This window comes from Tamandua tetradactyla, chromosome 5, assembly GCF_023851605.1.
Source record: "Tamandua tetradactyla isolate mTamTet1 chromosome 5, mTamTet1.pri, whole genome shotgun sequence".
Lineage (NCBI taxonomy): Eukaryota > Metazoa > Chordata > Mammalia > Pilosa > Myrmecophagidae > Tamandua > Tamandua tetradactyla.
Window position 1 is genome coordinate 1,998,346 of NC_135331.1, and position 23,150 is coordinate 2,021,495.

At 56.1% G+C, this 23,150-nt stretch overlaps 1 protein-coding gene and 1 long non-coding RNA gene across 2 annotated transcripts in view; one reads left to right on the top strand and one right to left on the bottom strand.

Moving 5' to 3' along the window:
- Positions 1-23,150, bottom strand: part of SFSWAP (splicing factor SWAP) — a 208,971-nt gene that overhangs the window by 121,880 nt on the left and 63,941 nt on the right. The window lies entirely within an intron of this gene.
- LOC143682212 (uncharacterized) lies at positions 17,549-19,981 on the top strand. Its single transcript, XR_013175033.1, has 3 exons — positions 17,549-17,661; positions 18,080-18,249; positions 19,575-19,981. It is a non-coding gene; the product is annotated as an uncharacterized LOC143682212 (long non-coding RNA).

A 23,150-nucleotide genomic window follows, 5' to 3' on the forward strand; every position in this document is an offset into this window, starting at 1 on the left:
AGGTTACATTTTGCCTACTGATTTATTATATTATTTTCCCATGGATGGACTGTTATCCCCGAGGCCTGGTTGGCCTGATTTGAAAGGCCTTCTCCATCATGTGTTAAGTTTTTATATATGCATATGCAAATGGATCTATTCCTGAACTTTCCACTATACTCTGAAGATCTTTTAGTTTATAGGTTCTGAGAATTTCACGCTGCTGTGTACTATCTTTTTATTACATCTCAATAACCAGGAATGTGGGCCAGCCCCACTCATGCTTCTTTCTCTTGCTTTGGTGCTTCTTACATTTGTCCTTCAAGATGAGTTTTACAGTCAGCTTCTCAATTCCCTACAGAAACGACAGGGGTGTTGATCGCTGTTCTAGTTTGCTAGCTGCAGGAATGCAACACACCAGAGACGGACTGGCTTTTTTTTTTCATTTAACGTTTTACTTTATTAGTTTAGTTATGTCTTTGGTTTAATAAGTTCATTTTATTTATCTATTTGTTTTTTTCATTCTTGTATGAACTTTAAAGAGACATTACATTCAGGATTATAGCACTCATAGAATTCTTACAGGACCTCCACGGCTGCTTTGCCATGTGAGGGGCAGAGAAGGTGCGGTTCTTTACCAAAATGTATTCTTAAATCGATGGCTGTCACCACTTACTCTTCCTAGTTGCAGCTCTATTACATGTTACTGACCACACGTCCACGTCCTGGACTTCCTTTGCTCACACAGACGAATTAAAAGGTGGTTGCCCCCGACGGACTGGCTTTTAATAAAAGGGGATTTAGTTAGTTAGTTCTTCAGAGGAAAGGCAGCTAACTTTCAACTGAGGTTCTTTCTTACGTGGGAAGGCACAGGGTGATCTCTGCTGGACTTCTCTTCAGGTCTCTGGGTTCCCACAGCTTTCCCTGGGGTAATTTCTTTCTGCATCTCCAAAGGCCTGGGCTGAGCTGCGAGTGTTAAGATGAGGTATGCTGAGCTGCTTGGGCTGTGCTATCTTGTGCTCTCTCATTTAAGCACCAGCCAATTAAGTCAAACATCATTCACTGCACCAAGCATGCCTCCTAGCTGACTGCAGATGTAATGAGCAACAGATGGTTGACGTACCATTGGCTCATGTCCACAGCAACAGAACTAGGTGCCTTCACTTGGCCAAGCTGACAAATGAATCTAACTACCGCAATCGGTGTATACCGAGTTTATGCATTTATATGTGACAGACAGAAAGCAATACGATTCTGAGGCTTCCTGCCTGGAAATGTGCCAAATGAAAGCCCCTATTGTCAGGCCCTTGTGCTCTCTTTCAGTCACAGCTACTTAGAGCTGTGTCCGCCATGCAGGCCTGCTGCAGCTATCACCCCTGAATTAGTATTTCTTCCTCAGGGACATGATTAAAATAAGAAATTAAATTTGAGTTAACCCAACAAAGATAACAACCTGGCCCTGGCCGGGCCTCCCCATCCTCTAGCATTGCCTCCTCTCTCGCCCCTGGCCGGGCCTCCCCGTCCTCTAGCATTGCCTCCTCTCTCGCCCCTGGCCGGGCCTCCCCGTCCTCTAGCATTGCCTCCTCTCTCGCCCCTGGCCGGGCCTCCCCGTCCTCTAGCATTGCCTCCTCTCTCGCCCCTGGCCGGGCCTCCCCGTCCTCTAGCATTGCCTCCTCTCTCACCCCTGGCCGGGCCTCCCCGTCCTCTAGCATTGCCTCCTCTCTCACCCCTGGCCGGGCCTCCCCGTCCTCTAGCATTGCCTCCTCTCTCACCCCTGGCCGGGCCTCCCTGTCCTCTGGCGTCACCACCTCTCTCGTCCCTGACTGGGCCTCCCCATCCTCCGGCACTGCCTCCTCTCTTGTCCCTGGAAACACTCCACCTGCGGGTGAGGGTCTGCAATATTCTGCCCATTTTGCAGATGGATAACCTGGGGCTCAGAGGTGACTGGCATCCTTCCTAGGCCAGCCTGTCGGTGGGAACCCCAAGCCGCTGCAGGGAGCCTCCATGGTGGCCTCAGTGGTGCGTCTCCAGCCTGTCACTGCCCTGCTCTAACCCCCCAGGGACTCCCACCTACTTGCAACCACCCGCCTGCGCCACTGCCGTGTGTACTGCTGAGCGCCCGAGGGTGGCCCTGCTGCCCAAGAAGCAGACGTGGACTTTCATTGATATTGATGAATTCACATTTGCACGACTGCAGCCAGGGCTCAGAGCAGGACAGGGCAGTCCAGCCCCAGCCCCTCTCCCCACCCGGCATCTCCTCCCCCTGGCTCCCACCCACTCCCAAGAAGACCCCTGTGCACCTGGGCCTCAGTGTCCTCATTTGACCCCGGGGAGCAGTCCCTGCCCCCACATCCTCACACAGACGAGGAAGGTCGAGTGTAGCCAGAGAGGACAACAGGTCCCGCCCAGGGGTGGCTGGGTCCCAGTGGAGGGCCTCCTCCTGCCCCTTCCCTCCCCTTAGAGGAATCCTCTGCTGCTCCCCTGGGCTCTGCGTTCCGTCCCACACAGAAGCACGGTTAAGCAGGGCCCCCTGAGCTGTGAGCTTTCCATGGTGGGGATGTGTGCGCTGCAGCAGCCAGCCACCCTGCCTTCATCCTGGCTCTGCCCTGTGAGTCCATATGCATCCTGGTTGTCCACATTCCATCCTGCCTGCCCACATCCATCCTGGTTGGCCCGTGTTCCATCCTGGTTGTCCATGCTCCATCCTGGTTATCCATGCTCCGTCCTGGTTGGTCCACATCCATCCTGGTTGGTCTGCGTCCATCCTGGGTGGTTCATGCTTCATACTGATTGGTCCATGCTCCATCCTGGTTGGTCCACACCCCATCCTGGTTGGTCCACACCCCATCCTGGTTGGTCCATGCTCCATCCTGGTTGTCCATGCTCCATCCTGGTTGGTCCACATCCATCGTGGTTGGTCTGTGTCCATCCTGGTTGGTCCACACCCCATCCTGGTTGGTCCACACCCCATCCTGGTTGGTCCACACCCCATCCTGGTTGGTCCATGCTCCATCCTGGGTGGTCCATGCTCCATCCTGGTTGTCCATGCTCCATCCTGGTTGGTCTGTGTCCATCCTGGGTGGCCCACACCCCATCCTGGGTTGGTCCACACCCCATCCTGGTTGTCCATGCTCCATCCTGGTTGTCCATGCTCCATCCTGGTTGGTCCACATCCATCCTGGTTGGTCTGTGTCCATCCTGGGTGGCCCACACCCCATCCTGGGTTGGTCCACACCCCATCCTGGTTGTCCATGCTCCATCCTGGTTGTCCATGCTCCATCCTGGTTGGTCCACATCCATCCTGGTTGTCCATGCTCCATCCTGGTTGTCCATGCTCCATCCTAGTTGGTCCACACCCCATCCTGGGTGGCCCACACCCCATCCTGGGTTGGTCCACACCCCATCCTGGTTGTCCATGCTCCATCCTGGTTGTCCATGCTCCATCCTGGTTGGTCCACATCCATCCTGGTTGGTCTGTGTCCATCCTAGGTGGCCCACACCCCATCCTGGGTTGGTCCACACCCCATCCTGGTTGGTCCATGCTCCATCCTGGTTGTCCATGCTCCATCCTGGTTGGTCCACATCCATCCTGGTTGGTCTGTGTCCATCCTGGGTGGCCCACACCCCATCCTGGGTTGGTCCACACCCCATCCTGGTTGGTCCATGCTCCATCCTGGGTGGTCCATGCTCCATCCTGGTTGTCCATGCTCCATCCTGGTTGGCCCACATCCATCCTGGTTGGTCTGTGTCCATCCTGGGTGGCCCACACCCCATCCTGGGTTGGTCCACACCCCATCCTGGTTGTCCATGCTCCATCCTGGTTGTCCATGCTCCATCCTAGTTGGTCCACATCCATCCTGGTTGGTCTGTGTCCATCCTGGTTGGTCTGTGTCCATCCTGGTTGGTCCACATCCATCCTGGTTGGTCCACATCCATCCTGGTTGGTCTGTGTGCTCTATTCTGATGGGTTCTCGCCATACTTTGATTGGTTGATGCCCCGTTTTGATTGCCCATGTCCTGCTGAAAATGACCCCAATGACTGTCCCCCACTGATATATAAATAACTGGGAACCCCCGCCCCATCACCTCTCTACAGCTCCTCCCCCAGGAGTTGGATTCTAGTCAAGGTCTTTGTATCCTCAGGTACCTTCCAGACCCAAACAGTTGACTGTGCCTGAGAAAGTCCCGGAACAGGTTGGGGAAAATGAAGGGGAGGGAACTGCGTTTCTTTTAAAGCCCAGAGCTTCCCTTCATTTACAGGCTCTCCAGCGGCAGATGCTCAACCATCTGCATGAAGCACTCTCTGTGTGGAAATCAATCCCTGTGTTTCCCAAAGGGCCCAATGCTGTACTTTAAATGAGGGCTTCCAGAATGTTCCCTCTACTATCTCTTCTGTGAGCTGCTTCCCAACGATGTGGAAATGTGTCTGGACTGTGCTCTGCTGCAGGCCACACCACCCCTCCCGGGGGCTCCCCCGCCCAGGCAAGGTCAGCAGGCCACGGGGCGACAGGAGCTGAGTGGGGCTCCCCTCCCTGCACCCCCAGGCAGCTCCTCTGCAGGCTGACGCTGCATTCCTGCCCCCCAGGTGAACCACTGCCCACCTGGGGCTCCTTTTGTACAATTTTGTACAGGGGAGGGGTTTAGAGTCACTCCCCAGCCCCCCCCCCCACGCCCACCGGGTCATCACACTGCTTTTACAGAACGGAAATCAGGGTCCAAAGGGAGACCCCCGTGAGACACTTTCACCCCTGCTATACTCCACCTCCAGATCTCCAAGTCTTGGGTGGAAACTTCCAGAAGGCCTGAAGGTTTGAGGAGGGCGCCCCACTCTGAGCTGGTTAATAGCCTTTTGCAAAGGTCCCCGGGAGGGGAGTGTGCAAGGAGGACAGGGACCCTGGACCTCCCCCTGCCTGCAGCCACCCAGCTGGGATGGTGGGTGCAGGACGCTCAGTGTTTGTCCAAGCAGAGTACCAAGCAGAGAAATACAGTTTAAAATGCAGTTTCCCTAGACCAAGCCGCAGAGATGCCTGCCTCGCACAGAGAGAGGACAGAGGCACGCAAAGGGGACACATGGGGGATGGAACGGGCCATTCGGCAGGAAGAGAATGAGGCCGATCCCAATTTCCAGATGGGAAACTTTGCAGTATGTGGTGTTAAGCAAAAAAGCAGACTGCAGAGGAGGGCACAGGACCCCCTACTTTGTATGCAAACTGACGACACAGCCATGCGCTTCCTGGCAAGTGCAGAGAGCATCTCTGGCAGGACAGGTGAGAAGCCACCAACCCCGGCTGTATCTGCAGAGGAAGGGGAAGACTGAGGGATGCTTCCCTGCCTCCAGCACCACAGCTTGTGTGTCTTCTGCTCAGGAAGAAATGCCTTGGAACCTCGTTGGCTCCTTGCAACACTAAGTACTGCCCAGGCCCCTGCCGCCGGCTGTGTGGGAGAAGCTGCAGCCCAGGCACCAAGGAGCCCTTCCCTCGGGCAGTCTGGGTCACCCATCTCTGAGGAACTTTGGAAACCCTGATTTGCACTCAGCATCTACAGGGACAATGCCCACCCTTTGCCCAAACCTTCCCTGGTCATGGTTTCTTAGCCCTGGATTTTCTAAATCCAAGGGAAACCCAGGACTACACGTCAGTAAGAAAGCAGTGGCCTGTTGCCTCTCTGCTCTCAGGACAGTGCAGCAGTTGGAGGCCCAGCAGGGTGGGCTCTCTGTGCTGGGAGGCCCTGTCCAGGGGAGGGGGAGTAAAAGGGGCCAAAGGATGGGAGCACCAGAGCTAATTCCACCAGGCCCATTGGCCCCAGCTCCAAGGCAGGGTTGACCCCAAAGACCAGATTTCTAGGTCTCCACGGCGGGTCCATGATCTCCTGACATGCTCAGCAACTGCTCCTCACTCATTCACCTACCCACCCACCCACCCACCCATCCACCCAACCATCCATCTATCCACCCACCCATCTGTCCATCCATCCACCTACTTATCCACCTATCCATCTATCTGTCCATCTGTCCATCCATCTGTCCATCCATTCACCCATTCCATTCACTCACCCGTCCATCCATCCACCCACCCATCTATCCATATGTCCATCCTTCCACCCACCCATCCATCCATCTATCTGCCCGTCTGTCCATCCATTCACCCATTCCATTCACCCACCCACCCACCCATCCATCCATCCACCCGCCCACATTTCGGTTGTGATAAGGGCTCTGAGTTAGTGTGAGGTTCCCCACCTGGGATGGGGGTGGGTGGGTGGGGATCCAGCGTCCAGAATTAGAGGGGGAGGCGGGGGGGTTGTGGGGGGAGATGCTGGGGCGGGGGCGGAACCCCAGGCTGTGGTTCTGCTCATCTGACTTCACAGCTGAAGTTCTGGGGGACCTGAGCCTCCCACGGGTGTGGAACCCACAGGTGGGGCCCGAGGGGACAGGGACTTTACACGGGAGAGGCCTGGGTGCCCACTCAGAGCCATGTGCCCCAACGCCACTGCCTCACGGAGGAGCTTACCCTCTTCACAACTGAGTAGTTAAAAACTTTTACTATACTAAGTACGTCAGTAAGAACCACGTCAAATATTACATATAAACGTATACTATGTAATAAATAATACACGTATTACCTTTATATATGTATGTATAAATATTTAGTCTGTCATTTTTATGAATTTTCTGCTATTTATAATGCAATGATATCTTAATACAGAATATTTTACACCTAAGAAGCATTTTATTTAAATTTCGACTATATCTACACATGTATATATTTGTTGTTTGTTGTAGGGAAATATAATTTAGTTATCAATAAAATGCCTTCAAGCATTGGGTATTACAACAGACACAGTTGGAGAGGGAGGGGATCCCAGGCAGCCTCACAGTGGGGCTGGGGCCTCAGCAGCTCCCGCCCTCCACAGGCCCCGCCCCCGCCCACCCCAGAAGTTATCTCCCGCCCTTGATGCAGGCCCAGCTGCCAACGCCTTCCCCCACAACAGGGGACTCACAATCTGCCCGGGGTCCTCGGGGTCTTTCCTGCCCGAGCTGGGGGGCTGGGTCCACACAAGGCCGCCTTGTGAGGCACTCTGAGGGCCTTTCATCCTCCACCTCCCTCCCGGGCCCAGCTGCAGCCCACCCCTCACCCCTCGCCCCTCACCCCTCACCCTTGACCCGGCCCTGCCCCCAAGTGGGTGGGGAGGGGGTGACAGCGGAGACTGTAGGACCAGAGAGGTGGCCAGCCCCCAGGGTCACAGGCCCACCCCACCTCTGCCAGTCCACAGCCCGTCCTGCCAGACACCCCGAGAGGCCATGTGCAGGCGGGAGGGGGGTCCCAGGGACCCAGGTGGCAGGAGGGGCTCAGCGCGGGGTGGGGGTGCCGACCTCCCTGGACCTAGCACCCCCCAGGTCCTGACTCCCAGACATGCGCCCACAGGACCACCTCGTGTTTGGGGTCTCTGTTTACCCCTGACCCTGTCATCTGCTTCCCGCCCCCTCAGGCACCCAGGGACTGGGTCTCCCTGTCTGAAATGAGGGGTGCCCCGATGGTGCTGTGGGGAGCTCTGAGGCCATCAGCAAAGGGGCTTAAGCAGGGATCCTGGATCTGACGGTGCGGCCCCTGCCAGCCTCACCCTCCTCCTGTGCGTCTCGACATGTGACTCAGTTCTCCGTGCCTCAGTTTCCCTCTCTGGGAGGGGGCGATGGGGGCCCTGTATCCTTGGGTCATGGGGTGCTCTGTGTTACAACTCAGGGCCCTTCAGCAGAAGTGAGCTGAGCCCCCAAGCCCCCTCCTGAGCAGGCTGGGGTGGGCAGAGGCCCCAGGGGACCTGCTGTACCAAGGGTGACCTGGGGAGGCCCTGGCTGAGCCCCCCGAGGCTGCACAGCTGGTTCCTGGTCCCTCTCCCAACAACAAGGGCCTGGACCTGTGTCCAGGTCCAAGCGCTTGGGCAGGACTGGCCAGAGTGGTCAGCGCAGCCTCAGGTAGAGGCCTGTGTGTGCCCAGTGAGCCCGGGCCCCCCCCCCCACCCCTGCTCAGGCGGCCCTGTAAAGGGGGTCCTAGCCCTGACAGGGAGGCCAGCGGTGGGTGACGTCTTTCAGCCACCACCTGTGAGTCTGCAGAATTGGGGGGTGGGGCAGGCCCAGGCTCCCAGCTGCAGGGATGGAGTCCAGGCCTCCTTCATTAGCATATCCCCCCCCCAGGCTCAGTGATTGGGTCAGGCATGGTCATGTGCCCTAAGAGGGCCCAATCAGAATCAATCACGGGAATTTTTTCTGAAACTCCTGGGAACTGCGCTGTTTGTCCCTAGGGGCTATCAGCAGTGGTGTGAGGGGTCTCAGAGCAGTTCCCATGGCCGAGTCCCCTTCAGGCGTGGCAGACCAGACCTCAGACTTTCTGGGGCCCTTGAAAAGGTTTCAGTTTCCTTTAAAATTGGAAAAAAAATATGAACTTTTAAGTCCAAGAAAATACTTTAAAAATGTGACATCTTTATAACAATGTAGCCTTAAAATATAATATTACTTTATGAGGCAGTGTGACAGTGGCTCAGTGGCAGATTTCTCACCGGCCATGCCAGAGACCAGGGTTCAATTCCTGGTGCCTGCTTATGAGGAAAATATATATATATATAATGTATAAATATAATATTTATACATTATATGTATATATAAAATATTACTTTATGTAAGAAGGTGCCCCAAAGTGCCCATCACAATTTGGCCCTGTTTTGTGACCTTGGTGTGGGGACACCTGGGAATGCAGCCACCGGAGGAGGGTGGGGGCAGGAAGGCGGGGAGAGCGCAGGGCTGGGTGCAGTGGTGCTGGTGGAGGTGCCGGCCGCCACAGCACCAGTGCGTGTGCTCACCTATACCCCGCACCCGCGGGCAACCCTGATAGTAGAAGGGAAACTGAAACCCAGAAGGGGCACGCAGCATGCCTGAAGTCATACAGCCTGTAGGTGGGAGAGGCCAGTGCAAGCCCCGAGCATCTGGCTGCAGAGTCCTGCCCCTGCCCCACGGTGCTGCTCAGTCCAGCATCTGCCTCGACGGGCGCTCTGCACGCACGGGTCTCAGGGAGGGGTTCATTGCAATCCTTTCCAGACTGAGCCAGTCGAGCTGGGGTTCTGCCATTTGCACCCACGGCACCCAGGCTAACATCCCCACACGGCAGGGGCTGACGTCCAGCCAGAACGGCTCTCCATCACCTGCATGGACCCCACCTGCTGAAGCAGAAACTGCGGCTGGAGCCTGTGGAAACCCGGGCTTCCTCTCTGTGCCTATGCTTTATCCTCTGTAAGATGGGGTTAAGGAGCAGTTCCTGGCCTCGTGGGGGGTTCAGTGTCACTGTGTTTGGTGCCAGAGCTGGGGTGTGGGACCCCTGCAGGCCAGACTCCTGCCCCAGGAAGGCCTGCACCACTGCGCCCCAGGTTGACAGAGGCCCTGCCCTGCACCCATTCCAGGCAGCCAGGCTGGGGCTGGGCGCCTCATGACACAAGGCACCACCCATCACCAGCCCCGGGTAAGACCCCACCCTGAGTCCCTCCAATGGTCAGGAGGGAACCACAAAAATGACCAAGGGTGCATCTTATGTCTGCCCAGAGGATGGGGTTTACCTTCAAAATGGATACTTTGACCCCAGATGTGCAGGTATGTCTGCCGCTCACACACCTGACTGCCCTGACACCTGCTATTGGCAGCAGGGCAGTGGCTGGCAGTGCCTGTGGATTCCAGGCCTTCTCAGAAATGCATATTCTCCTGAGCCAGAACCCACATTCTAGCAAAATCCTTGGGTGATCGGGCTGTGCAGTGTTAGAGAAGCACCTGCTTAAGACACAGGTATGCTATACCTGCATATAAATGCGCAAGGAAGGGAAGGCCATGCCTGAGGAATTAAACAGCAGGTCCGTGCTGTTAATGTGGCCATGGGTGAGTCTCATGGAAAGAACGTGTCATCCCAGGACGGGAAGCCATAGAAGGGAGTGATCCAAGGGTTCTCCATGGGAAAGCTCTGTCTCCATCTCTTCACTGCCCCACCCCTCCATGTGCACACCACCCTGCCCACAACAATGCATGGATGGACAGAGGCTCAGAGGGGGCTCAGCTGGAGGGGGCATGGGGCTCCATCATCACTGCAAACACCTGAGACCTTCTCTGGCTCACTTGAGGGGAAAGGGGAAAGGTGGTTAGGAAAAGATGGGCCAGGCTCTCTCCAACATGGATGGTGGGTGACAAATGGGCACAGCCCTTTTAACAATTTCACAGGGATACAACTGACATCCCATGTGACTCACCCTTTTACAGAGTACCCCCAATGGTTTTCAGTGCAGTCACAGATACATGCAGCCCTCACTCGTCAAGGAAAACCTGTACCCTCAGCTACCACCCCCTTACCCCAGAACCGCCCCCCTCCCCCCAGTGTTAGGCACCCACTAGTTACTTCCTGTCTCTATGGATTTCTCTGTTCTGGGTCTCATTCAGTTGCTCCCACCCTGTCTCCTTTTGCTGTCATTGGTAAGTATATTACACAGATATTACATTTCTATGTGTTACGGGCCCAACAATACATGATATAACTTCTATTTTATACACTGGCTTCTTAGATCAGTTAAGAGAAGAGAGAAGAAAAAATACGCATTTAAGCTTTCTTTTATAATTACATAATTACCTTGACAAGTGTGGCTTGTTCTTGTGGGTTCAGACTACTCTTTGGGATCACTTGGCTTTCAACCTGCTGAACTCCCTTTAGTATTTCATGTAAGACATTTCTGCTAGCAATGAATTCTCTGTTTTTGTTTATCTGGGAAAATCCTTATTTTGCTTTCATTTTGAATGATACCTTTGCTAATATAAGATTCTTGGTTGTTGTTTTCCTTCGAGCTCTGTGAACAAGTTATCCCACTGCCTTCTGGCTTCCACTGTTTCTGCTAAGAAGTCAGCTGCTATTCTTATTGGGGCTCCCTGTTTGTGGGCAATTTTTTTCTCTTTCTGCTTTCAGGATTTCCTCATCTTTCAGCATTTTTTTTTATTATGATGTGTCTGTTTACAGATCTCTTTGCATCTATCCTACCTGTAGTTTATTCAGCTTCCTGAATGTGTAGGTTTCTTGTTTGCAATACACTTGGGAAGTTTTCAGTAATATTTTCTCTTCTCCTTTCTCCCTCTCCTCTCCTTCTGGTACTACCATTATGCATATGTTGGTGAACTAAATTTTTCCTCATTTTCTATCTGTTCTTCAGCTTTCTATCCTGAGTTCACTAATTTTTCCTTCTGCCAATTTAAATTTACTGTTGAGCCTCTCTAGTGAATTTCTAATTTCAGTTATGGTCTTTCCAACGTCAGAATTTCCATTATGTTTTTTATTATAGTTTCTATTTCCTTATTAATGTTCATTTGCCCAAACATTGTTGTCACATCTTCCCGTACTTCTTTAATCATGCTTTCTTTTAGTTCTGTGGACATATTTATGATTCCACTTTGAAATTTTTTTCTTTTAAATCTGACATAAGGCCATTCTCATAGGCTGTTTCTTTTGTCTTCTTTCTTTCCTCTTGTATGAGTCATACATTCTTGTTTCTTTGCAAGTCTCATAATCTTTTGTTGGAAACTGGACATTTTAGATAATATATGGCAGCAGCTCCGGGATTGACAGCTCCTTGCCTCGGACTTGTTATTTTCATGTGCTGTCTATCTGTTCAGTGACTGGCTGATGATTCTAGTGAGGTCCTTCTCATCCACCATGTCAGACCTTGGGTGCTGCTCCTAAGGAGACAGAGGGCTGCAGGTGCCCACGGTCACTCTGGGAGGACAGTGGCTTGTGGCTCTTTTCTCTTCTCTGTCCACACCGAACTGTTGAGCTCCACTGATTGCAAGCTAATTACTCTATAAACTAAGCCCTCCAAATCGTGGTTCCTTCCAGGGATTCCTTTCTGAGGTCTGTGTCTGATGTTTGTTCTGGCTCCAGGAGAATTCCCAGCTGTCTTACTTCCAGCTGTCATTTGCAAACCACTCAGCCTGCAGTCTAGGCTGTACCTTCATTAGACCCACAGCTCCCCTCCTAGCTGCTTTTCACCAAAACGTCCACCACTTTTAAGAGAGCTCCTAGGTTTGAACTTCTCATGCTCTGTTGCAAATGATGTCAGTTCCTTTGGGAGGAGGTTAGGAGCAGTCTATTTTATGGTTCCTTCTCTCTCCAGGCAAAGTCTCCAAGTCTGGGCTCTGGAGATGGGGCAGGGGACAATGGCAAGCTCCTCTCCAAGCAACACGCCTGCTCCAGGTGGAGGTGGCAATGGCAGCCTGCTCTTCTCTCGGCTTGCTTCTCCTGGTGTGGCATCTGCTTCACAAGCTGTGGCAGGGGAGCTGTCGCCTTCCTCTTCGCAACACACAGAGGTGGGTATGGCCTCCATCCCCCTGGTGGGAGCTGGGAGAAGGGAGGCCCTGTCCTGGACCACACCCGCCCTGCAGCTAACCTCAACAGCAGGTAGCTGGAGGCAGGTGGCCCAAACTGGCGTCCTGCTCCACTCAAGAGGAAAGTGCCCCAGGAGAGAGCTGGGAGTCTCCACCTGGTCAACACAGGGCCGCCACGGAGCCACCACGGAGCCACCACGGGGCCACCACAGGGCCACCACGGAGCCACCACGGATCCACCACGGGGCCACCACGGGGCCACCACGGAGCCACCACGGGGCCACCACGGATCCACCATGGGGCCACCATGGGGCCATCACGGAGCCACCACGGAGCCATCACGGAGCCACCACGGGGCCACCACGGATCCACCACGGGGCCACCATGGGGCCACCACGGATCCACCACGGAGCCACCACAGACACACCACGGGGCCACCACGGAGCCACCACAGACACACCACAGGGCCACCACGGAGCCACCACAGACACACCACGGGGCCACCACGGAGCCACCACAGACACACCACAGGGCCACCACGGAGCCATCACAGAGACACCACGGAGCCACCACGGAGCCACCACAGACACACCATGGGGCCACCACGGAGACACCACAGACACACCATGGGGCCACCACGGAGCCACCACGGAGCCACCATGGAGCCATCACGGAGCCACCACAGAGGCATCACAGACCCACCATGGAGCCATAATAGAGCCACCACGGAGCCACCACGGGGCCATCACAGATCCACCACGGGGCCACCACGGGGCCACCACACAGCCACCACGGGGCCACCACGGAGCCACCACGGAGCCATCACGGAGCCACCACGGGGCCACCACGGATCCACCACGGGGCCACCACGGGGCCACCATGGATCCACCATGGAGCCACCACAGACACACCACGGAGCCACCACGGAGCCACCACAGACACACCACAGGGCCACCACGGAGCCACCACAGACACACCACGGGGCCACCACGGAGCCACCACAGACACACCACAGGGCCACCACGGAGCCATCACAGAGACACCACGGGGCCATCACGGAGCCACCACAGACACACCATGGAGCCACCACGGAGCCACCACAGAGCCACCATGGAGCCATCACGGAGCCACCACAGAGGCATCACAGAGCCACCACGGAGCCATCATAGAGCCACCACGGAGCCACCACGGGGCCATCACAGATCCACCACGGAGCCACCACGGGGCCACCACAGAGCCACCACGGGGCCACCACGGGGCCATCACAAACCCACCACGGATCCACCACGGAGCCATCACGGAGCCATCACGGAGCCACCACGGATCCACCACGGAGCCATTACAGGGCCATCACAGAGCCATCACGGAGCCACCATGAAGCCATCATAGACCCACCACAGAGCCATCACGGAGCCATCACGGAGCCACCACGGATCCACCATGGAGCCATCACAGGGCCATCACAGAGACACCACGGAGCCACCATGAAGCCATCATAGACCCACCACAGAGCCATCACGGAGCCACCATGGGGCCACCATGGGGCCATCACGGAGCCACCACGGGGCCACCACGGAGCCATCACAGAGCCATCACGGAGCCACCACGGGGCCATCACAGAGCCACCACGGAGCCATCACAGGGCTGCTATGGAGCCATCACAGAGCCACCAGGGGACTACCATGGGGCTACCAAGGAGCCAACACATTATGGAACCACCAGAGGGCCACCACAGAGACAACACATAGCCACGATGAGGTCACCATAGAGCCAGCAAGGGATTTATTTCCATGATGGGACTCTTTACAGTGATGCTGCCTTTGCAGGGCAGCTGTGGGGCTTCTGTGCTGTATTCAGAAATGTGTACAGTTGTGTGGCTGGTCTCACACCTGCCTGCACACCTGCCTGGGGCTCCTGCCTGGCCACAGGCTGTGGGGATCCCAGTTGTTGACATTGCAGTCTAGAGGCAGAGAGGGGCTGCCTACCACCCAGGAGACCGTGGAATGGGTGTTTTCCTAGGACCCCTCCAGTCTCACTCATCCCATACCCCGAGCTGGACAGAGGAGCCCAGAGGCAGGGAGAGGTCCCAGGTTCCCTCTTAGGCTTTTGGAACTGCCTTCTATTACTGGCAACTAGTATTGATATTTTTTTGTTTAGGATAATGAGTCTGATCAATTCATTTATACACATGTGAGTCCACTGAAAGGAAAACATTAAGTACATAATGCCACAGGTAGTAAGCTGCTGTTTCAAAAATCATCAAACTCTGTGAAAGACTGGATTCTGGAGGCACAGGCCACCCGATGCCTGTCCCTGGTCCCCCAAAGCCCCCAAAGCCCCTGGCTGGCAGGGTGGGCCCACTGTCAGCACCCAGGGCTGTCCACACACACGCCGCTGTAGTGTCACTTAGGAAGCGCGTTGGCAAGTCCTGCCGGCTGAAGCCATCAGGCATCTGCCACAGCACGGAGGTGGCCAGAGGGGAAGGATGCGGCGGGGGCCAGGCAGGGCCAGCTCAGAGCCCAGCTCTGTGCAGCAGGAGCCCTGGTCCCTAGCCTGCCTCGGTGGGCCCATCAACAGGCTCACTGACCACACTGCTGCCACCCCATCTTCCCCAGACACCGTCTGCTGGTCTCTCAAGTCCCCCTGGGAGCAGGTCCCAGAACATCAAGGACCCCTGGGCCTGGGTACAGCCTCCCTCACAGCCAGCCTCCTTGCTCGTGCCTGGCCTTGAGCTGTGGCCTGGCAGGGGAGGTACCAACACCAGCTCCCCTTTGGCCAGAGGGCTGAGTCCCATTGCAGAATGGGTGTGGAACTGACCAGTGTCATTTTGGGAACTCACCTGGTGGGGCAGGGGAGGAGGTACAGAGATGCTGGCAAGGTGGATTCTGGCCTGGACCAAGTGTCACTCACATGCCCCCAGCCCCCACCATGTCTGCTGAGGACCCTGCAACCCTGCCTCCTCCTTACCGTCCTCCCCGGCCAGTCCTAGAGGCCTGCAGAGCTGCCCCCCGGCTACTACGAACTGCAGGGACTGAGCACATGCAAACCTTATAGCACAGGGGTGCTTCTCCTCTCTGACTGCTGTCCTGTAGCTTCCTATAAGGCCCTTCCTTTCCTCTGGATATGTAAGGACTCTGAAGGCAGAGGCTGGATTATTCTGTTCAGCAAGTATTTCCAGACCTACCGTGGGTTAGCCTCTCCTTGAGGTCCAGGGACACAGTGCTGAGAGGCGCAGGGCCTCTGACATCCTGGACTTCATGTCCTCTCTGTGGGCAGGCAGTGCACAAGTGACAGAGTCAATGAAAGATAATCTTTGACTATGTAAAGACCATCGAGGAATCAACCTATGTGAGAGAACGTGGCTGGGGTGCGGGCAGGCAGGGAGGGTCTCTTGGAGGCGGTGATGTTTAAGCCAACAAGGAGCCGGCAAGGAGCATGCGTATCTGGCTAAAGGGTTTCCCAGGCAGGGTAAAGCCAGTGCAAAGGTCCTGTGGCAGAATGTGGAAAGCTGGAAGGAGCAGTACTGCTGGAGCCAAGGGTGAAGGAGCTGCGAGACCCTGTCGGACCCCCTCACAGGTGTGGAGGGGTTTCGCCCTCTCTCAGTGCCCTGGGGGTGGGGTGTCAGTGGGCCATGCCCAATGTGCTCTCCTCTGCCAAGACACCTTCGGTCTGCTGTGTGCAGGATCGGCCATGGACGGAGGTGAGAATGGAGGGAGAAAGGAGCCTGCAGGCTACAGCACTGGCCCAGGAGGGTGACGAGCAGCTCAGGCCATGGTGGTGGCAGTGGAGAGGGAGAGAAATTGGCAGTTTTTCCAGATATCTTTTGGAGCTGGGGCCACCAGCGGTGCAGATGGACTGGCTGTGAGGAGAGAGAAAGGATTGTTTGTGACTCATAGGTTTTGGCCTGGGCAGCAAGTGGGTGCTGATGTCACCTCCTCTGCAGGGAGGTCAGGGAAAACAGGCTGGGGAGGGGCAGGGGGCTGGCAAACAGTCATTCGTCGCAGTGGCGGGTTGGCAGCTGCAAGGGTCTTGTAAGGGCTGGACCTGTGGGGGAAATGAACCGATTACAATTCCAGGGGTTAGTCACAGCATTAAAAAGAAACATGACACATCATATTTGCCGGCTACTGGTAAACTGAGCCCTTCAAGGCAGGCACAGCGGGAGTCCTAGAGGTTTGAATCACACATTCCACCACCCTCAGTGGGGACAGAGGGGCATGGGCAGGTGACAGGAGCAGCTCCCAGCCGGTGCCATCACCAGCCCTCAGGGGGAAGCCTGCAGGCGGGGGGCCACCTGGGTTCGACAAAGGATGCCTCACCACAGAGAGCTGGAGAGTCAGCGCTCTCCTTCTCGTGGGTCCTGGGGTGGGGGGTGAATCAGTAGGAAAAGGGGAAATTTATCCAGTGTCACTCACAGGCCCACAGGGGCAGCTGTGTCAAGAGGTAGAAAACACTCTCTGGGACTTGCTATCTTTCTCTTCTCCTCTCTCCCTCCCCTCCTCTCCCTCTCTGTCTCTCTGCCTCCTCCTCTCTCCTTCCCTCTCTCCCTCCCTCTCTCTCTCTGTTTCTGATGTTGAATTTCAACTGACCCTCTCTCTACAGACAACTCTGAGAATAAGAACTGGCGGGTGCTGCATTTAATTTTCTTGAAGTCTTAAGTCATCTCAAACCAAATTGCAAAAGGGATATTTTCGGCAGTTACTTGCAACTCAGTTATCACAACGCAGCGGCCTCCCGCCCCTGGCCTAAGGGGGCTTAGCCTGCAGCCTGGACAGGAGAAGCAGACCGGAATTCCCGGGGCAGCGGTGGACATGGGGCCCCAGGCTGAGTCCCGACACAGGCAGGGTTGTGGGGACCCCAGTGCCCTGGGCTAGGCAGGCCGAGCGAGGTGGCCATGCTGTGTAGGGGGTCTGGTGCTGTGACAGCGTGCAGGGGGCTTAGGGGCTGGAGGCCCACGGGGTCAGGGAGGGCGTCCCCAGGTGGGACTGGAGAGTGGAGACCCCCAGAGCAGGCAGGGCGGGCAGAAGGGCCCTTGGCCTGGCAGGACAGGGCAGGGAACCCACAGGGGCTATGGGCACAGAAGCCTGGGACTGTGGGAAAAGGGCTCCCCTGGCAGGCGGCTGGGCTGAACGAACAGTAATAAAGAGAATGAAGAAACAATGGTGGTTGGCAGGAGGGAAAGTGAAATGTCAGGTAAGGACAGTTACCGCATTAGGGCCAGCAGAATGGGGCTCAGGGAATGACAGAGAAGGTCATGGAGACACCTGGTCTAATCAAAGTCATGGGCTGGGGAGGTAGGAGGGCCTGGGGGGAGGTATGGGGGTGGGTGTGAAGGTGTGGGGGTGCTGGGGGCAGGTATGGGGATGGGAAAGTGTAGTGCTGGGGGGCAGGGACCGGAGGTGTGGGGGGCTGGGGGGGAGAGGGGGTGGGGAACTGGTAGAGATGGCTGTGCATGGGGCTGGGGGTAGATGTGGGGGAGGGAAGGTGTGGGGGGATCGGAAGATGTGATTGGGGGGGTTGGGGGAGGTGTGGGTGGGGTGGGGGCTAGGGTAGGAATGGGGGCTGGGAAAGGAGGTGGGGGGCTAGGAAGGTGTGGTGGGGGAGGGCAGGGGCTGGGGGAGGTGTGTGGTGCGTGTAGGGGTCTAGGGGAAGCCCCCAGGCCTGGGCATGGAGGTGGGTGCCCCGTGTACATCAGGCACCTCTGCTCTTCAGAAGGTCAGTGCCACCAAGGGGACAGCTCGAGGCCCACCGGCGAGTCCTCGGCAGCAGAGGCCTGAGGGCCAGGGCGTCTGTCCCACGCCCTTTGCTCACTGTGTGGGCACCCCACGCAGACAGCCTGAAGCCTGTGGCCAGTGCACTCCTGCCGTTTCCACAGACCCACGGTACGGTATGTTTTTTGGCAGCTGCGATATTAAAACACTCACTAAACTGGGTGAATGTACTTTTTTTTTCCCTTAAAAATTGGAAGAAAAGTACAAAATACTAAAAGAGCTGCTGGAAAGAGTGGGGGTGAACGGTCCTGTGTACTGCTGTGAGGACAGGCAGAGGCCCCCAGCCCTCCGCCTCCAGCGCGGGGTCCCCACAGGCAGGCCCCATGCTCCCACTGCCCCTGCAGGGAGGCGCCCCTCATCCTTCGGGCCCGGGAGCCCCTGGGGCTGTGACGGCTGCAGAAGCTCATCTTGAAACACCAAAGGAGAGGAAACAGAACAAGCCCAGGCCCCCTGCAGGAAAGTGGCGCAGTACGCTATGGGGTTGTCATGGTAACAGGGGGCAGGGACAAAATGCTGACAGTTCCGCAGAGCCGCCTGGGTACCTTGGGGCTCTTAGCTGGTTTTCCTGGCACGCTGCACAACCAGAGGGCGGAGGGGCTGAGTCCTGTGGGTGACCTGCTCCCCTATGCCCGGCCCTGCCTCCTGCATCATTGGTGCGTCTGTCAGGCTGTGCATGGGCCCCCGAGAACCCAAATTTCAGGCCACCCTTACTATTAGCTGTTCCTACTCGACACAACCCCAGACAGTCACCCTTTGATCAGCGCCATGTGGGCAACCTGCTGAGAAGAGGTTCCATTACGTCGGGGTGCAGGGAGGGTGTCCCGGGGAGCTGACATTGCATCTGGACAACAGACAAGAGCTGAACCAAAGAGGGGATGACAGCGTTCCAGGCACAGGGGAGCAAAACCTAAGGCCGAGGCTGCTCAGATCTCTAACCAGTTGAAGAGTCCACTCAGGTGTGGGCCAGCATGTGGGTGTGCCAGGAACCTAAGGGAGCGGGCAGGGGGGTGGAGGCGGACCCAGGGAGGGGCAGGCAGAAGTGGGAACAGGGAGCAGGCAGGGGGGTGAAGGTGGACCCAGGGAGGGGCAGGCAGAAGTAGGCCCAGGGAGAGGGCAGGGTGGGAGGAGGCGGGCCCCGGGAGTGGGCAGGGTGGGTGGAGGTGGGCCCAGAGGACACAGTCCAGCTTGCTGGGCCTCTCACTGGCCCAAGGTAGATTACTTTAAAAGGCACAGAGAAGCCTGACTGCAGCGGTTAAAACACGGTGGGCATGTAAAGAGCCGGGAGTAAAATAGCAGGTGTGGGAGCAAGGAGAAGAGAAAAATAAGTGAGAAGAAAAACCAACCTCATTTTATGCCTCTAGAGGTTGCTACAATGCCAACTCATTACTCTGAAAATTGGTAATTAAAGAGAAAAACCAAGCATTCATCCCCGTCAGGTACGGACTGTATTTCACGGTGAGCTGGCAGCCCTGGTGAATGAGGAACCGCTCTTCTGGACAGAGGAACTCAAGCGAATAATTGCAGAAGGATGATGGATTAGAAAGTTTCAACCTTCATGAAGATCAATTCTCTAATGTCGTTAATGGATGGTGAGACCATTTGGAGAAAGAGCATTTGGGAGATTTACATGAAAGGGATTGGACCGTCGCGGGTTCCCTTCGCCCTGCCGCCCTGAGCTGCTGCCCCTTCAGTGACCTCTCCCCGTCACCCTGTTGATGCCATTTTTTGGGGGGTGGGGAGCGGGGGACTCATTGGTTCTAGGGTGGCAGGCTGTCCATGGCACCGATGTTGGGGCAAGTGCTCTGGACCCACCATCTCTGTGCATGTCTGAACAAATATAAATATACACAAAGTCTGTATCCCACTGTTAATGTTATGCTCAAATATGCAGAGTGTTTTAGAAGGATACACACCCCGGTTTCAACCGTGCCTACCTCTGGGACGTGGGAAGGGGGTGGGTGGGAGAAGAGGGGGGCACTGAGGAGAGAACATATTACTCACTCTGTTCCCATCAGTCGTGTGTCCTCCCGGCCACTCTCCATCCCACCTCAGGGCCTTTGCACATGCCCTCCCTTCTCAGAACCCTCTCTGTTGTCTGCTTCCCGCCACTCCAGTCGCCATCTTCCACACGCAGCGAGCGCTCCACCTTCTAAGTCTCTTCCATTGTCACCTCATCCGGGAGGAGCTGGGTGAGACCCTGTTTTATAGGCAATAGGTGGGTGTGGGCCCTCCACCTTCTCTTCACAGCCTCTCCCAGCAGTGACTTCCCCGCAGGCGGATGTTCATTTATCAGTGCGACGATGGTGAGCTCCTCCTACTAACTTGAACTGACCCGTGTAATCCAAGGGGGTGCATTTTTCATCATATTCCATGCCTGGCACCCAGGAGGACATCAAAAATATGTTTTTGAACTGTTTGTCATCTTTACCAGGGTGTATTAATTTTGTCATCTGAAACTAATTTTAAAATCCATACAAATTTTTAAGGACCATTTAGGGTAATTATGATACAATTCTGAGAGTAAAGGAAGGGTTTTTGAAGCATAACACCAGTGGATAATAATTAAAAGTAGATTAATTTAATTAGATTTTAGAGCTTCTGAATATAAATATATATAAATCATAAAGGCAAATGAATTAATTACAGGGAAATATTTGAAAAAATATGACAAACAAGTTTATATCCTTAATACATTAAGTATATTTATAAATCAATAAGAATAAAAATATTCCTATAAAAAGGGTGACATGAATAAAAATTCACAAAAGGAGACACGTGTACATTGAATAAAGCCGCGAGTGGCTGCTCTGGGGCTCCGAGGGCCATGTGGAGAGGGGCCCCCCAGGCTCCGAGGGCCATGCAGAGAGGGGCCCCCCAGGCTCCGAGGGCCGTGCAGAGAGGGGCCCCCCAGGCTCCGAGGGCCGTGCAGAGAGGGGCCCCCCAGGCTCCGAGGGCTGTGCAGAGAGGGGCCCCCCAGGCTCCGAGGGCTGTGCAGAGAGGGGCCCCCCAGGCTCCGAGGGCCGTGCAGAGAGGGGCCCAGCAGCCGTGTGCCCACTGGCCAGGGACGATGGGGCTCCTCACAGGGTGGGGGGACACCACCAACCACGCAGGGCGGTCTGGTGATGCGCACCACAGCCTAAAACACGCAAGCCCTTGACCCGCGAATACATGCCTACAAGGACAGTACTCGGGACACAGGCCAGGGCAGCCACAAACAGCCCTGGACGCTGGAAGAAAGTGGGCACAAATTCCCTCAAAAGATGGTGTAGACACGTGTCCACTGGAAAAATGCCCGTGGCACAACATTAAATCAAGGGCAAAAAGAACGTTTTGTGCATTATGATCCCATTTTTGTTTGAAAATATATGATATTAATATGTGAAAGATTTAAACAGCTGAAAATCTATAAACAGAAAGCGCCACCTGCTGCCCTGCTGCCCTGGGCCCCGCCGGCCTCGGGTGACAGCAGTCCCTCGGGAAGGGCCGCCTGGCGCCGGCCGAGGGCAGAGTCACGCACAGGCTGTGCTGTCTGCTCTGGTGGGGGGCTGCCCCGCTCTTGGGTGGGGAGGAGACATGCTTCTTCCATCTTGCTTTCGCCCAAGCCCCTCTCAGGTGGGTCCTGCAGGACACGGGGCGGGGGCCTCAAGGCAGGGGAGCAGCCCAGAAGATGCCAGGGCCTCTGGACAAGCAGGCTCGTGGGGCATGGGGAGTGCGACGCTGTGGGTCTCCCTGGAGCCCTGGCCGCCCTGCCTGCCACAGCCCCTGCCCCGCACCCCCACCTCTGCTCTCAGGGACCCTCCCCTCGTGGAGCTGACTGCAGAGTCCAAGTCACTTCATGCTGACAGCGGGGACGCCTTCCTGGGCTGTCCCCCAACCCCCACCACCACGCTGCTGGCAGGGCCTGTGCTGGCAGCATGGCCTTGATGCACCACAGGGAACTGGGGTGGAAAATAGGAAGTTTTCTCCTTCAAACAGCTCTGGTCCCACTAAACCCAAGCAATAAAGAGGAGACATAAAAATAAATCTGCCAGCGGAAAACTAATAAGAAAGGGGGTTGGTGCCTTTGGCAAAGCGGTATGGAAATGTCATATATCTTTTTTCCTGTTAACAGCACAGCCAGCTACTTCGGCCAAGACCCCAGACATGCAGTGGTGAGAGAAAAGCCTCTGGCAGAGTGCTCTGGTTTGGTAGGCATCAAACCTGGAGACTCAGAGGGAGGACAGTGTAGGGGAAGGGGACCCTGCTGCCAAGAGGACCCCCTGGGGCAGGCCAGGGGCAGGGCCTCACTGTCTTATCCCATCTGGGCCGAGGGTATTTGGGCTGGGGAGTCCTGTGAGGGCCATGGACAGCAGGAGATGGCCTGAACAGTGAGGGGGCCACACATAGGTGACAGGGCCTGTCACGGAGCCACAGGTCCGAGCCACCACCAGCCAGTGTGCACAGAAGACAAGGTGCCCCTGACTGGTGAAGGGGGAGGCATCTCTCTCCCTGCAAGGGCCTCAGCCCACACTGAGGCAGGATTCTGGCTGTCAAGTGCAGGCTGGACTCGCCCGTGCACCCCTAAGCCAAGCATCCTGAGGGTACCCTTTCCTGAGGCCTGGGCACAGGTGGTACAGGTGGGAGAGGGTGGGGGTGAAGGAGAGGCCACAGTGACGCATTCCCTGAGAAGGGCAGGTGGAGCTGGGGCTCGGGGCACCCAGTGGTTGCTCAGGCAAGGGGAGGCGAGGGGTCCTCAGACCTGGGGGTGGGGCCTGGACACTGGGTCCAAGGGCGGGGGCTCAAAATCACCTACAGTGGTGAAGGTGCTACAGTCTCCCAGCCCAGGTGGCATGTGCAGGGGCCAGGGCAGGGTGGGGAGCAGCAGACCTGCTGGGAGGTCTGGGAGCTGCGGGGTCCCGAGGCCAAGACGGGGTGGGGAGCATGTTCTCATCTTTCAGGGGGGGTCGGACGTGGAGAGCAGAAAAGCTGCAGCCCCCACCATAGGGGTCCTGGGATCCCAAGATTCACTCCCA